This window comes from Diuraphis noxia, unplaced genomic scaffold (assembly GCF_037042655.1).
Source record: "Diuraphis noxia isolate RWA-SAM2 unplaced genomic scaffold, SU_Dnox_SAM2 contig0003, whole genome shotgun sequence".
NCBI lineage: Eukaryota > Metazoa > Arthropoda > Insecta > Hemiptera > Aphididae > Diuraphis > Diuraphis noxia.
The window spans coordinates 39,708,282-39,721,780 of NW_028301713.1; the positions used below are offsets into that span (position 1 = coordinate 39,708,282).

Genomic DNA, 13,499 nt, shown 5'->3' on the forward strand with positions numbered 1-13,499 from the left:
TTTTCTCGTTTCTAGGCTAAGCGTCCGAATCATTACATATGCTTTATACGATATCGCAATAATATTATTACTGATTATAAGTACCCATTATTACTTTGTTCATCAAGTACGCGGCGGAATTCGTTTTGGTCGCGCGTGGATCGTTTCTGACCGGTAACGTTTGGGGGCGTTTCGGTCAGCGGTCGCGGGCAATCGGAAAACGAGCGGCTGAATCCGCCTCGGTAAGTTATCACGTCAGTCATCCCACATGGTTGATACCGTACCGCAGTGGTGACAAGTCGTGTGTACCACCGTTCTGTTACGTCGCGACGCTAATCGCGCGTGGAGTGTGCCACGTGCCACGTATTGGTCACTCGAACGACCGTCGGAAAACCGTACGGGAAATTTTGAAAAAAATTTATATTTAATAAATTAAAAAAAAAAAAAAAAATGCACGTGTGTTCGGGTACAACAGCATAATACAGTTTCTAATATTACATTCTATAGAAAATATTCCTCACTCGGACATTGATCTTCTTTTTATAACGTTTTCGTGTCGATACGTCGCATAGGATCATCCAGGTGAGTAAAGCTTGTATAAAGCGATATCGAATTTAAGAGGTTGTCAATAGTGAATATTATACAATATAGACAGTGTAATTCATATGGTTCGTAAATTGATGATAACACACACGCATGTTGATCATAACTCAGTCGTTTTAAAATGTAAATGTGTCAAAACTATCAAACATTAACACAACGAACTTAAACTGTATACATATAATAATAGGCAATTTCAATAAACTATATTTGATTAAAGCTTCTGACTCATGGGATAACTATAATTATGTATTAAATAATATAGCTATTTAAAAAAAAAAAATTAAAATAATAACAGTTTAATGTTTTTGAACTTAATTTAAAATTTAAAAATGAATGTGTAAATAAACTTAACGCGTAATGATCAGCTGAAATTAAAACGTATGCAAGAACTTTTTCAATTTTCTACACCGAGTTTGATAATGCGAATTACAATATTTATATATTCAACTTAATTTTGAAAAATCATATTTAAAATATTAAAATCTAGCATTTCTTCACATGATAAGTATTATATTTAACGAAATTTAATTATCTCGATTATAAAATTGTTATAACAACAATTAACTTTTTCCCCGAAAATTGAGTAAAATTATTATTCTCAGTAGGTACATTACTATGATTTTCAAGAATAATAAAAAAAAAAATGTTTTGCTATATAATTTTAGAAGTAACAAAATCAAGTTATCCACGAATCACATATTTTCATATACCATCGTTTATAAAATAAACAGAAAATATGTTATATAATGGGATAGTTATAGTTGTAGGTAGATACAATCTATTGAAACGTATGTGTTACCTGCATAATATTTAAATTCAGTTGTAATAACATTTTAGTGCAAGAGTGTCATATTTAAAATATTAACCCAGATAATGGCTTTTTTTTAAATTTAGGTTATAAATCAAAGCAGTTTTGGTAGAATTTAATTTAAAATTTCACTTTAAGAACAATCTCATTGATGGTTCAGTGTAGACTCTACAAAAATAAGAGTTTCGCCGATTGAATGAGGTTTACTGTTTTTTGGTATCAATAAAAACACCTTAAACGAAGCGACAAGTCACCACAAGTCCTTTATCAAGATCAGATGTTTGTTTTTTAAATCAACTATTCACAGTAGACCGTTTTTAAATTTTTGCTTTAAGATCCTGAAAAAACGAAAATGATTTCTCCAGTTAATCGTTATGAATTTTTGATAAATGATCTATCAATCTTGATGGGTTAATTGCCTCATTAGAAAATGTTTTTTTCACATATACTTAAGTAAGGCAAAACGGTGACTGTGCATTAAGTGGTGACGCGATAAAACTAAACTTTAGGTACTCTACTAAATATTGACGGCACTTATTTTTAGAACTATGATCATTCATTATAAAAATATTTATATTTCAAATTACTAAGTTAAAATTAAGTTTATTAATTTTGTCAGAAAAACACACTCGTTTATTTGAAAACGCGACGTCCAACGTAGCGATATCAATCACGCTCTGCAAGGTACAGTATCAATAGTCCAGTTATGGTTGAAAATGTAAAAATAAATCTATTATAAACAAGACGTTCCCGATACGTAAAATGCCGTATGCCGTTGTATAGCGTACGCAATTACAACTATTCTGATTTCACGTTCAATTATTTGTAGTGTTGTTATATAATATTAATAAATTGTATTATTTTTAATCTCTGAGTTTGAAAAAGCTCACCACCCCCTCAACGCCCCCTTCAAAACTATCGCACCCAGACAGACCGAAATGCCCCCAAGGGGGTGGTACCACCTCCGTTAAGAACAACTGGTGTAGAGTAACGAATTTTCTTTTCAGATCTACCTATAGTGGATACCTTACCTATAGGGATAAACAGTGGCGCCGAAGTCCTAAAAATCTAGTAGGGCGAAAAATATTTCAAGAGGCCCAACATCTTAATATCGGCAAAAATGGCATACCATGAAAGGGAAAATGATCAATATAAAGCGGCCCTATCCTAAATTTTCAAAATATGTCGGGCCAAGGCCCGACCTTAACATAGGGTTCGGCGCCACTGGGGATAAAAAATAATGTGCATAAAAAGGGCAGACTGGAATATTGGTAATCAAAACTTATACCATAGCGAGGATTGGGTTGATTTATTTTGAAATAGGAAAGGAATAATAAGTTAATAATACTTATAGGGGACAAGAAACTTAGACATTGCTTTGAGTACATATCTAAAAATTTGTATACAATTACCAATAATTTGGGAAGGATTCAAAACATTTTGATTAACTACTTATTATATCATATAAAATATAGATTTTTATTTGGTGTAATTTAAAATATTATAAAATAATATTGTATTAAATACACTAAATTTGTTATAATTCAATTAATTTGTTTGTCATTGTTTGGCTGTTTGTCATTTAAAATCAGCCGGTATGACGTTGAACTGATTTCTGAAGTGATTTGAATGTTACTACAAAAACATGTCGTTTCAATTATTAATTTTATAATATCATAATAAACATAAGAATTATAAAAATAATAATTAAATATTGCATTTTAAATTCTGATCGGGTTTCCATTCATTCAATGGCCCTATAAGTTTTGTAAAATTACAAAACATATAATTAGGAAAAAAATGATTGATGGTTAAATCAAATAATTAATATTGATCGTTTTTTATTTATTTATACGTAATTTGTGAATAATACCAAGGTGGTTAATTATAATTTATATTCTTGTAGAATATTTATTATTTTCAAACACTTAATTCATGTTATAGTATTATACGTTATAACCAGAGCCGGATTATGGTTTTTAGGACGGACCGTAAGCACATTCATATAAATGGCCTACACATAATTTTCATAAACTTAAAAAAATTAATTTTATTTTCAATTATTTATTAGGTATCACAAATAAAATTAAAATAATTATAATTTACATTTGAATCTACATTTAAAATTTTGAATTCTTATATTAGTTTTCTTTATTATTACATTATTTAATTATTAATTACTATATAATATAATATACTAAATATCATAATTATTATAATTTTGTTTATTTAATATTATTGGCATCTTTCTTGCTTTTTGAAATGAAAAATCTTCAATAATTGTCTCGTAGTTTATAGTTTTCTCAATTTCACTTTCATTTGACAAAATGGCCAAATCGTCCAGATGTTCTTGTGTTAAATTAGATCTTATGCATTTTTATTAATTTTAATCTTGAAAACGATCTTTCTCCACTACAATTGGTACACACGAGTGTAAGATATAACCGTAAAGTTTTTTCTACATTTGGAAAGCATTCCGAAACGTTTAAGTTTAAAATCATTTTATATAAATTTATCTTTGTAACCTATTGACAAAGCTTTAATGGCTTCTGCATTTGTACTTCATCTAGTTTTGGCTATTGACTTAGAAACTGGGCATTTACTATCTAATGATTTTTTTTTAAATTGACCATCTACTTGTCGATGCGGAAAAAAAATTATAAAGTTTCTGAACAAACCCAAAAAAAGAAACAGTTTCTACGCAACAATCTACTGTCGACTGACCAACAAGGTTCAGTGAATGCGCTGTACATGATATAAAAGTCTGCAAATGGATTTTTTTTAGCTTTTATAATGGCTTGCATTCCTGAATAAGGTCCGCTCATATTACTTGCATTATCATAACTTTGACCACGGCATAAATTAATATCAATTTCATTGTCAACCATAAATACAAGTAAAATTGATGCTAAATATTCACCTGTATGATTTTCAATATTAATAAAAGTTAAAAAACGTTCAATTGGTCCATTACATGTAACATATCGTATAATAATTGTTAATTGATTTATGTGCGAAATGTCTGGAGTGGAATCAACACTAATTGAATAATAACCAGCTTTTTTAATTTCGATAATAATCACTAAACGTGTTTTCTTAGCAATAAGTGTAATAAATTCATTACTAATAGTTTTAGACAAACATGAAGTGTGACCTTTACCTTTATTTACAAATAAGTTAATATGCTGTGATAAAAAAGGATCGAATTTTGATAATCTCAAGTATTCCTAAATAATTTCCATTATTTTTTGATCCAATTTTATCATCCGAACCACTAAATGGTAAACCACGTTCAGACAAAAAAATAATTGTTTCTATTAATCGTTTGAGTACATTTTTCCAATATTCACGCGTTTCAATTATTTGTTTTTCCAGTTAAATATTAATTTTATTAGTATTTTGTGTCCTTTTAATATATGTACTAATCGCCAAAATATGTTCACTTTTCTTTACATGGATTTCTATAATTTTATTAATATTTTTCCAATCATTACCTATATCCGTCACACATAACAACGGATTTTGAAAACAAAAGACAGTAAAAACAGTATACCATTTTTTTTAAATGGTGAATAGAGTAGCCATTCTCTATTACATTTTTCCTCGTTTGGTTTCATATAATAAAAATTTGATTTTTTAAAGTATTTATTTGTTTTATCTTTTTCATAATAAGGAACTGGTGCCGTGACTTGTTATAAATATAAAAAAAAATAATTAAAAAACGAAGTTCTAAAAAACAAAGTTCTAAAAAACGAAGTTCTAGACTCTAGACAGCGTTAATTCCCAGCCAAGTGTCACCAATGGGTGATTTCTTAATTCAAGATATTCATGTTACTATTATAATATATATACTTATTGTGCTATGTTGTATAGATTGTGTATTTCAAATTGTAAAATAAAAAAATCTTTTTCATAATACTTTGCTGATAAAGAAAAATCTGCATTTAAATTCTTAAATGACTTTTAGATTATGAGCGGAGCGAAGAATGTATTGATTTTACCATGATGTGTTTTTTTTGTGTCTGTCATCACGTTTTGGGGCAGTAAAAATGCTTCGATTTTTGACTTCAGTACCTCGTTCGATCAGAAAGTGAATCTAGTTGGTACTTTGGGGGCCAAAAGTAAAAAAATAATATTCTAAATAATCGGGATAAACATACTAAAAATTAAGGGAAAAACGGAAAATTTTACGCACATTCATTTTTCGAATTTGTTTTTGATGTAACGTTAAAAAAAATGACCGTAGATTAGATACATGAAATTTTCACCGAATGTTTATATAAGTATATACTATCCACCATAAAATTTTCAAAAATTTTCGACTTAAGGTGAACTATTCATAGGCATTTGAAATTTTCGATCATTATTAGTTTTTTTTAAATTATATCGATAAAAATGTATTTGTTAAGCAGAAAAGCTTGAAAATTTAATACGAGGCTCTTAACATAACTTCAAGGTTATCAAGATATTACTAAAAGTGTATCTAAAATGTATTTGTTGCAAAATTTTTAAAACTTGTGAATTACAAAAAACGAAAAGAATGGGACACTTATGATAACTACTATGTAAAGTCACTCTACAACTGAAATCATTAGATACAATTTATGATAAGTATTTTAAAGATTATTGATCATACTTCCAAATTTGTAAGAGATATTCTTGACTCATAGGAGCCCCATGCTTTTCGTTTTCTGTAATTCACAAGTTTTAAAAATTTTGCAACAATTAGGCACCCCTCGCCCCCCATTTTGTATTTTGTTTTTTTGCTGTATTTAGGTTCGGGAGGCCACTAGGAGCAACCAGTCAAAGGGGAAACTCGGGGTTTGTTTTTTTTTTTTTTGTTAGCCTTTTTTTTTTTTGTTGCGCTCTGGAGATGACCTCCAGGTACAACCGTCATCGTCATCACTTGTCCAAGTCATGAATTGGGGTCATGTATTGTCACCGACCCTAGACTTCCATACAAAATTTGAGCCTCCTTGGTCATGTAGAAGTGATTTAAATTGAACTCGCAAGATTTGATGACAACAGAAATGAATGAATGAAGCATTGTGAGTTAAAGAAAAGCTTGTAAAATTATTTAAAATACATAGGCACGATTTTTTTTTATAAGTATTTAAAGTTCAAATTTTGACTAAATACGTAAACATTACGGCAATGTTCAAATTATCTTAGGTAGAAATTCATAAAAGTTTTTCTTTTTAATTCTAAGATTTGAAAATTTAATACAAGGCTCCTAACATATTTTTACAATAGCAGTTGCAAAATAAAAGAAATTCATAGTCACGATATTTTATTCAAGCATTCAAAGTTTGAATTTTAGACAACATACGTAAAAATCACGAAAATTCATAAATTATTTTATGCTAGAAATTTATTAAAAATTTTCTTTTTTAACTCTAAGATTTGAAAATTTTTAACTATTTATAAAATCTATAATATATTCTAGACAGATAAACCGTCTTCGCTCAGAATCGTTTTTCGTATACAATGGTATAATATCATTGGATTCAAATTTAATTCCATCCATTACAGTAACCCACTTGTAACCTACTGTACAGCAGAGCGACATCCACGACTTACCCGCCTTTTTCTATATAGTATGACACGAATTCTTTTGAATTAACATTCCAAGTACCAGGATCATTCGAAAAAATCACTACATCATTATTTGTACAATTTTCATTTTTTTCAGAAATATTAATTGTTTTATTATCATCAATACTAGAAGTAGAAACAGTAGTATTTCAATTATCCGATTTTAAAGTAATTTTAGGTTTGAAATATGAAGTAAGGGGAATAACTTTTTTTAAAACTTCCGTTTCTTTTTTCTTTTTTATTTGAGCATCTTTTAATTTCTCCCATCCTTCTTTAGATTTCAACATTATATTTTTTATGTACAAAAAAACTATACGATAGTATTGCATTCTAATATGATAAATTTATAATATTATGATACCTATATAATATACAATTTTCCCCTTCTAATATTGTCTATAATTTAAGTAATTAATATTAACAACTTGTAACCAAAAAATATTAAATTCATAATTATTATTACAATTTGAGTATTAAATTTATTGTACAAAAAAGTATATAAAAAAATAAAAAAATATTTAAAAAGTATACACGACAACATTATTCAATTTTAATTTGTTACACGATGTTACACCATAAGTCCATAACTCACAATACGAAAAAAAATTACAGCTATTCAAAGCTTAAAATCCCATGAAAAATATTGTATTAAAGATTTTTTATTAATTAATAAATTATTGAAATAATAAAATAATTGGTTAAAAATGTCCATGGGCAGAATCTAATAATAATTAATTCTATTAGAATAATTACATTTTCTAAATACATATACATTGATAATTTTTATGTCATAATTTATAAAGCTTTAAAACATATATATGCGGCGTTTTCGAACTGAAAGACAATGGACTATCATAAGTCATATAGCTATATGATTTTTCAATAACATGATTGACGAGCCATAATTTTCCTCGAAAACATATCATTTTCAAAAGCATCATTCAATTTTTTTTCTCATCTTACAAAATAGGGTCTGCAATGCTGTTGAAAACTATAATACTCGTAAGTCGTAATCGATGTTCAATTCTTCAATCACGCGGAATTCAAACAATAAAGCTTCAAAGTTCAATTATATAAGTTATTTTGCACGTATTGGTGCCGGCATGTTAGTTATTTGAATTAGGTAGTGTTCAGGGTTCATATTATTATACACATGTATATAATGTAACGGTTCGGGAAGTATCAGTAAAGTTATACGTTCGGTGTTTTTTAATAAAATAGCAATTTTTATATTACATTCACTTTATAAGATGAGTTAACGAAATAATATTATAACACAGCTGTACATATATATCGGTATTATATTGTGTTTGGTAACTAAAGTGTTCATAAACTATAATATGCATAATGTAGGTATATCTAAATAATATAAAATTAACAAATTATTAAAAAATGTGTAAATATTTTAAAAATCGAAATTATGCTTATTATTATAATACATAGAATTGCATTAGTTTTGCACTAGTATTTAGATAAATATGCAACTACCTATAACCTATCATATTATTATATTTTATGACATTGTTATAATTTTAGTTCAAACCTACTACATTATATATGAATATTGATGATAACATAGTATGTCAACTATTTAACTAAAATAACAAATTATCAAAAATATGTCAAAAGTAGTTGAACTAAAGTTGACACATGGGTAATAAAATAGTGAAAATAATAATAATTTAGCTTCGATATGCTATACTCTTCGTCGGATTAAATTAAATAAATCACTTATTTAAAACACGATTTATTATTACTAACTTACTGAATATTGAGTAATTGTGTGTTGGTACCTATACTTTTTAACTAACTGCGCATTACAAAAGCGCAAGCATTTGCTTTTGTATTTTATAACGCTAGAATTCACAAATAATATTTTTAAAGTAAACCTTGGAGCCCAACACACCTTTAATTGTATTTTATATAAATGAAATAAAATGTAACATTATATGTACGAAATTACATATTTTTTTATTTATAGTCTTCTTTCACTAAAGGCAATACCCTTTAATTTATATTGCAGCCACATATGTATACACTGATATCTTGTAGTTTATTTTAGTGTATGATTTAATTTTTGCAGTAAATGTCTAACATAACATATCAGAGGATGTGGTTTAACTCTCTAGGCCTTTATATAGTTAACTTTTTCTGCTGAATGTATATTTAAAAATCGGTTACAGTTATTATTTTAATAATAATAATATGTTACCGATTAAATGTATACATTAAATTATAAGGGTCAGGGGAAATATTTATACTTCAAAACAAGTAACAACCAACTATCCACGAGAACGTCCACGGTCGCGGTAGTTGCGGTCCGTGACAATTGATAATGAGTGGGTAGGTAATTAATACTTAATACTTGACCTACTTTAGTCGATCTCGTATTATTCGGAAAAACATTTACGTAATTTAAATTTTTAAGTGTACATTTTTTTAATTTAAATCAATGGTGGTAAGTGAAAACCAAAACAAATTTTTCTAAATTCTTTATAAATATTATTAAAAGTTTTAACATTTTCGTGTAATAAATCATACGAATAATTTTATACCAAATACCTACCCATAATTTAATAAAACATTTTTTCTTTTATACTATATAGTCTCCAAAGTTTTTATCGCCAAAATTTAATATTAATTGGTAAAGTTGTTAATTTATTATATCTAATTAAATAATTAAGTTGTATCTACTTAAATATTAAAACTAATATTCAAAACATGAAAAATAGACTTAGCTACTGGCAAACTAAAATCATTATTTCATAGGTATGGACAAGTGTACAATTATATTGTATTTCCACTTTTATTTTCCATTTGAAAACATTTGAAAAATAATGAAAAATGTTAAAACAATTTTTTGCTGATATGACAGATTCTTACAACGTTTTACGTATTTAGTTGGTGTCAGAAAATAAAGCAGCCAAGAGAAAGACTGGCATTTATATAGATGAAATGTATTTTATAAAATTTAAAAAAAGTGTACATATTATACATATCACAGAAATGGTTAGTGAGTGGTAGCAGCGAACTGAACTTAAACCTTGTCATCTGTAGGTGTGCCAACCAGTGACTAATCAGCTTAACGGAAAGCCGATATTACCATTGTCGATCTACTCACTGTGGAGAATAAAATAAATATTCATCTTTCAATAAACTGGAGGCCGCCCACGTTATTGTGTTATTCAAAATGAAACTCTGTGTGTGCTAGTGAACATTTTAATGATATATTGATTTAGTGTTAACTATTGTTTATTGATAATTTGCAGACTCGCTAGTATTGGTAAAATGTTCTTCACAGTAAAAAGTGTGGGTATACATTTTTTTATTATTATATTTGTGTAATATTAAATATTTTTTTATATTAAATTTATTCGTCGCCTCAAAATCTTACTTTTAGTGAGTTAGTCTGCTCACCGAATTCATTTAAATATTTAATCCATATTACCGAACGTTTAAAGTTCAAACCACGTTACAAAAGTATTTAATATAAAATTTGTTTTGCTACATTATCTATATGGAAATATAATTATTATATGCGGATAAATGGTATAAAATTAGTTTTTCATGAAAAGAAATATTTTCAAATGCTCACATAATCATCAGGAATATTGTTATACAATTTTGACGGAACCCAGTGACTTTAGAGTTTAGTACGAGCCTTGTAGTAGACCTGCCCTGCAGCGTCTCGTCTGCACAGCATATTTGGTCTAGCTGATTAGTGATTTAAGTATTAATCGTCGTTAAACCCATAACCCCTTACCAGCTGCCTGGTATATAAGCTTAAACAGGTGGTGAACTGATGAACTCGCGGGGGAAACGTAATAGTCATATTTGCACGAATGTGTCAAACATAAATCGATATATTTTGGAATATTTGCGGAAAATGTACACATCTATGAATTTTTGATATTAAATATTCACTGTCATTTTGTAGTGTGATTAATAATAATAATAATAATAATAATCTTTATTGCGGAAATCAACTCCATTTACAATAATAATATTATTTTTATAATAACAGTATATAATAATTCATATCATAATATATTTATAACCAATGGAAAAATAAAAAAGTTTTCAAATAAAAAAAAAATAAATAAAAAAAAAAACATTTGAAATTAATCGTAAGTAGATAAATAGACATAAATAATAATCTTTTTCAGTAATCAATAATTAAAATACAAAATAAATCTACCTGTAGGTAATTCATATTTTTCGATTTTTTGGTTTTTTGATATTTATATAGGTACATATATTTTAAATTGTTGTTCTTTATCTATAAATGTACTAAAGCATTTTACTTTGTGCTTTTAAAATCAAAGCAATTTTAATTAACATTGTTTATAACATATTTAAACACGACAAGACAAAAATCAATACATTTTATAAAAGTTGTACATTTGTAGTTTTATTCAGTATTCTGTAACTTTTATAAAAAAATATGTTGTAACATTAAGACAAAAAAGTACTTACATATAGTTTTTTAGAAACTTTACAAAGTATAAAAATAATCAGAAGATACTAAAAACTGAAAAGTGAAATACACTATTAAAGTAATTTAAAGCAATTTAAAAATATTACGTGTTTGAAAAACAATTTTTACAAAAATTATCAGTAAAGTCTATATTCAACTTACAATAGGTTTGATAAAAACTGTATCAATCTATTTGACTTTTCATTGCATAAAAATAACACACACTGCATCACTATGAAACCAACAGGTCTCTCGTCACACTTTACAGAACTGAAAGGTTGTTAAATTTAGAATTCTATTAAAAAAATATTGGCATTTAAAGGTTTCATGATTTATCATTTCATATCATACCCACATATTCAAATTATTCAATTCAACAGATGCGTTTATTAAAACGAAAAATTCAATTATATTACTACTTATTAATTATCATATTTTATTTATTAATATTAGTGCTATTTATTCTTTAAGACTATTATTCAGATTTTATGGATATATATATATATATATTAAGGTGTTCCTTAATTTTCAATTTAAAAATATTTTTGGTTTTACCCCCTAAATTGGTGTGTATATTACATTAAAATGAATTGCAAGAAATTTTAGGTAAATGAAATAAAATTAACCCGTGCTGACTTGAAGTTGGAGTTTGATCTCAATGCCATTACACCATTAACATTTATTTTTGGATTATGATAGGTATATACAATATCTTGTATATAGTTTAATGTGTGCAGTTAATAATTGTAATACTTTTTTTAATATCACGTTGAAATAATTTTCACTGTAATAATCATATATATAGGTATCTAGTACAATATAATATAATATAATAATACAAATTGTATTGGGTGTACCTAATAATATTGAAAACTTGATAGTTGAAAATGAAATTATATTAAAAAATCATGAATTCAAACTGCATACGATGGATCTATAAATGAAAGGCAAAAATAATATGTATACCTACGTTATAATTTTTGTATTATTTTTATAAAGAGTAATGTATAATATGTTCCTGCACTTAATAATATGTGTGACGATTGCCTAAATATTGAAAAAGCAGGAAGTATTTATTACGTTTTTTGATGTAAAAACTTGTTTTTATTCAAATTTCCATAAAATATATTCACGAAATATTCATGAATCGTGTTTTATTATGTAGATAAAAACCCCTGTATAACCAGTAACAATGTATTTTCGTTAACACCCTCTCATTCGACTAAGGTAATTAGTACCAACAATAATATTATATAATTATAATTTTAATAATGTTTGTGTTTTTACAACTACTTTTAAAGTTTCATAAATATTTTATTTAAAATCGTACAAGTATTTTTTCTTGAAATAAAAACATTACATTTTATTGTTGTGTGGTAGTAGTAAAAAATGTATTTTATCAGTTATTTACATGTACTTATTAAAATATTGGATTATGTTAAAACATAATTATTTATGCAGTAACTTATAGTGATTAAAATATGTACAGCTAAATCGTCATTGTTAAAACCAATGCAATTAAAATAAAAACAGAGAATACTATGTGAAATATACAATTATGGTAAAGATAGCTACTTACATAATGATATAATAATACTTTTAATATAAAATGTTACTTAAATGTTATACATTTTCATAAATGAATATGTTTATTACGTATAAAATTAAAAATAAATTGCTTTATTCAATTTATTCAAATAAACGTCTGGTAAAAAAATAATATAATGTAATTATAAAAGTCATATAAAATACAAATGTTTAGAAATTAAAATTATGAGCGATACCCTTCAAATATGTATTGATATTTGTAGTTTCATAGTTTTCTACTGTATTTTTAAGACGTTGGTCTATCTTTTTATATTTTCTTTTTTTTGTAGGTTTATTTTCAACCAGAATAATTTTTTCTATTTTTGCTTCTTGAAGCCCTTGTTCCTGCTTCAAAAAAGATATATGTAAATTTCCAAATAGTCGTATGACATCCCAATGATGTATTGAAAGCATGGTGTCAACCTTCAACAGCATTTTTCGGTCGAGGGT

General features: G+C 26.7%; 1 protein-coding gene across 3 annotated transcripts in view; it reads left to right on the forward strand.

Moving 5' to 3' along the window:
* The first annotated feature begins 270 nt into the window (after window positions 1-270).
* Window positions 271-13,499, forward strand: part of LOC107169718 (neuropeptide CCHamide-1 receptor-like) — a 143,617-nt gene continuing 130,388 nt past the window's right edge. For all 3 annotated transcript variants that reach the window (XM_089224503.1, XM_089224502.1, XM_089224504.1), the window contains exon 1: window positions 271-561. The gene's annotated coding sequence lies outside the window, so the exon portion shown is untranslated. The remainder of the gene's footprint in view (window positions 562-13,499) is intronic.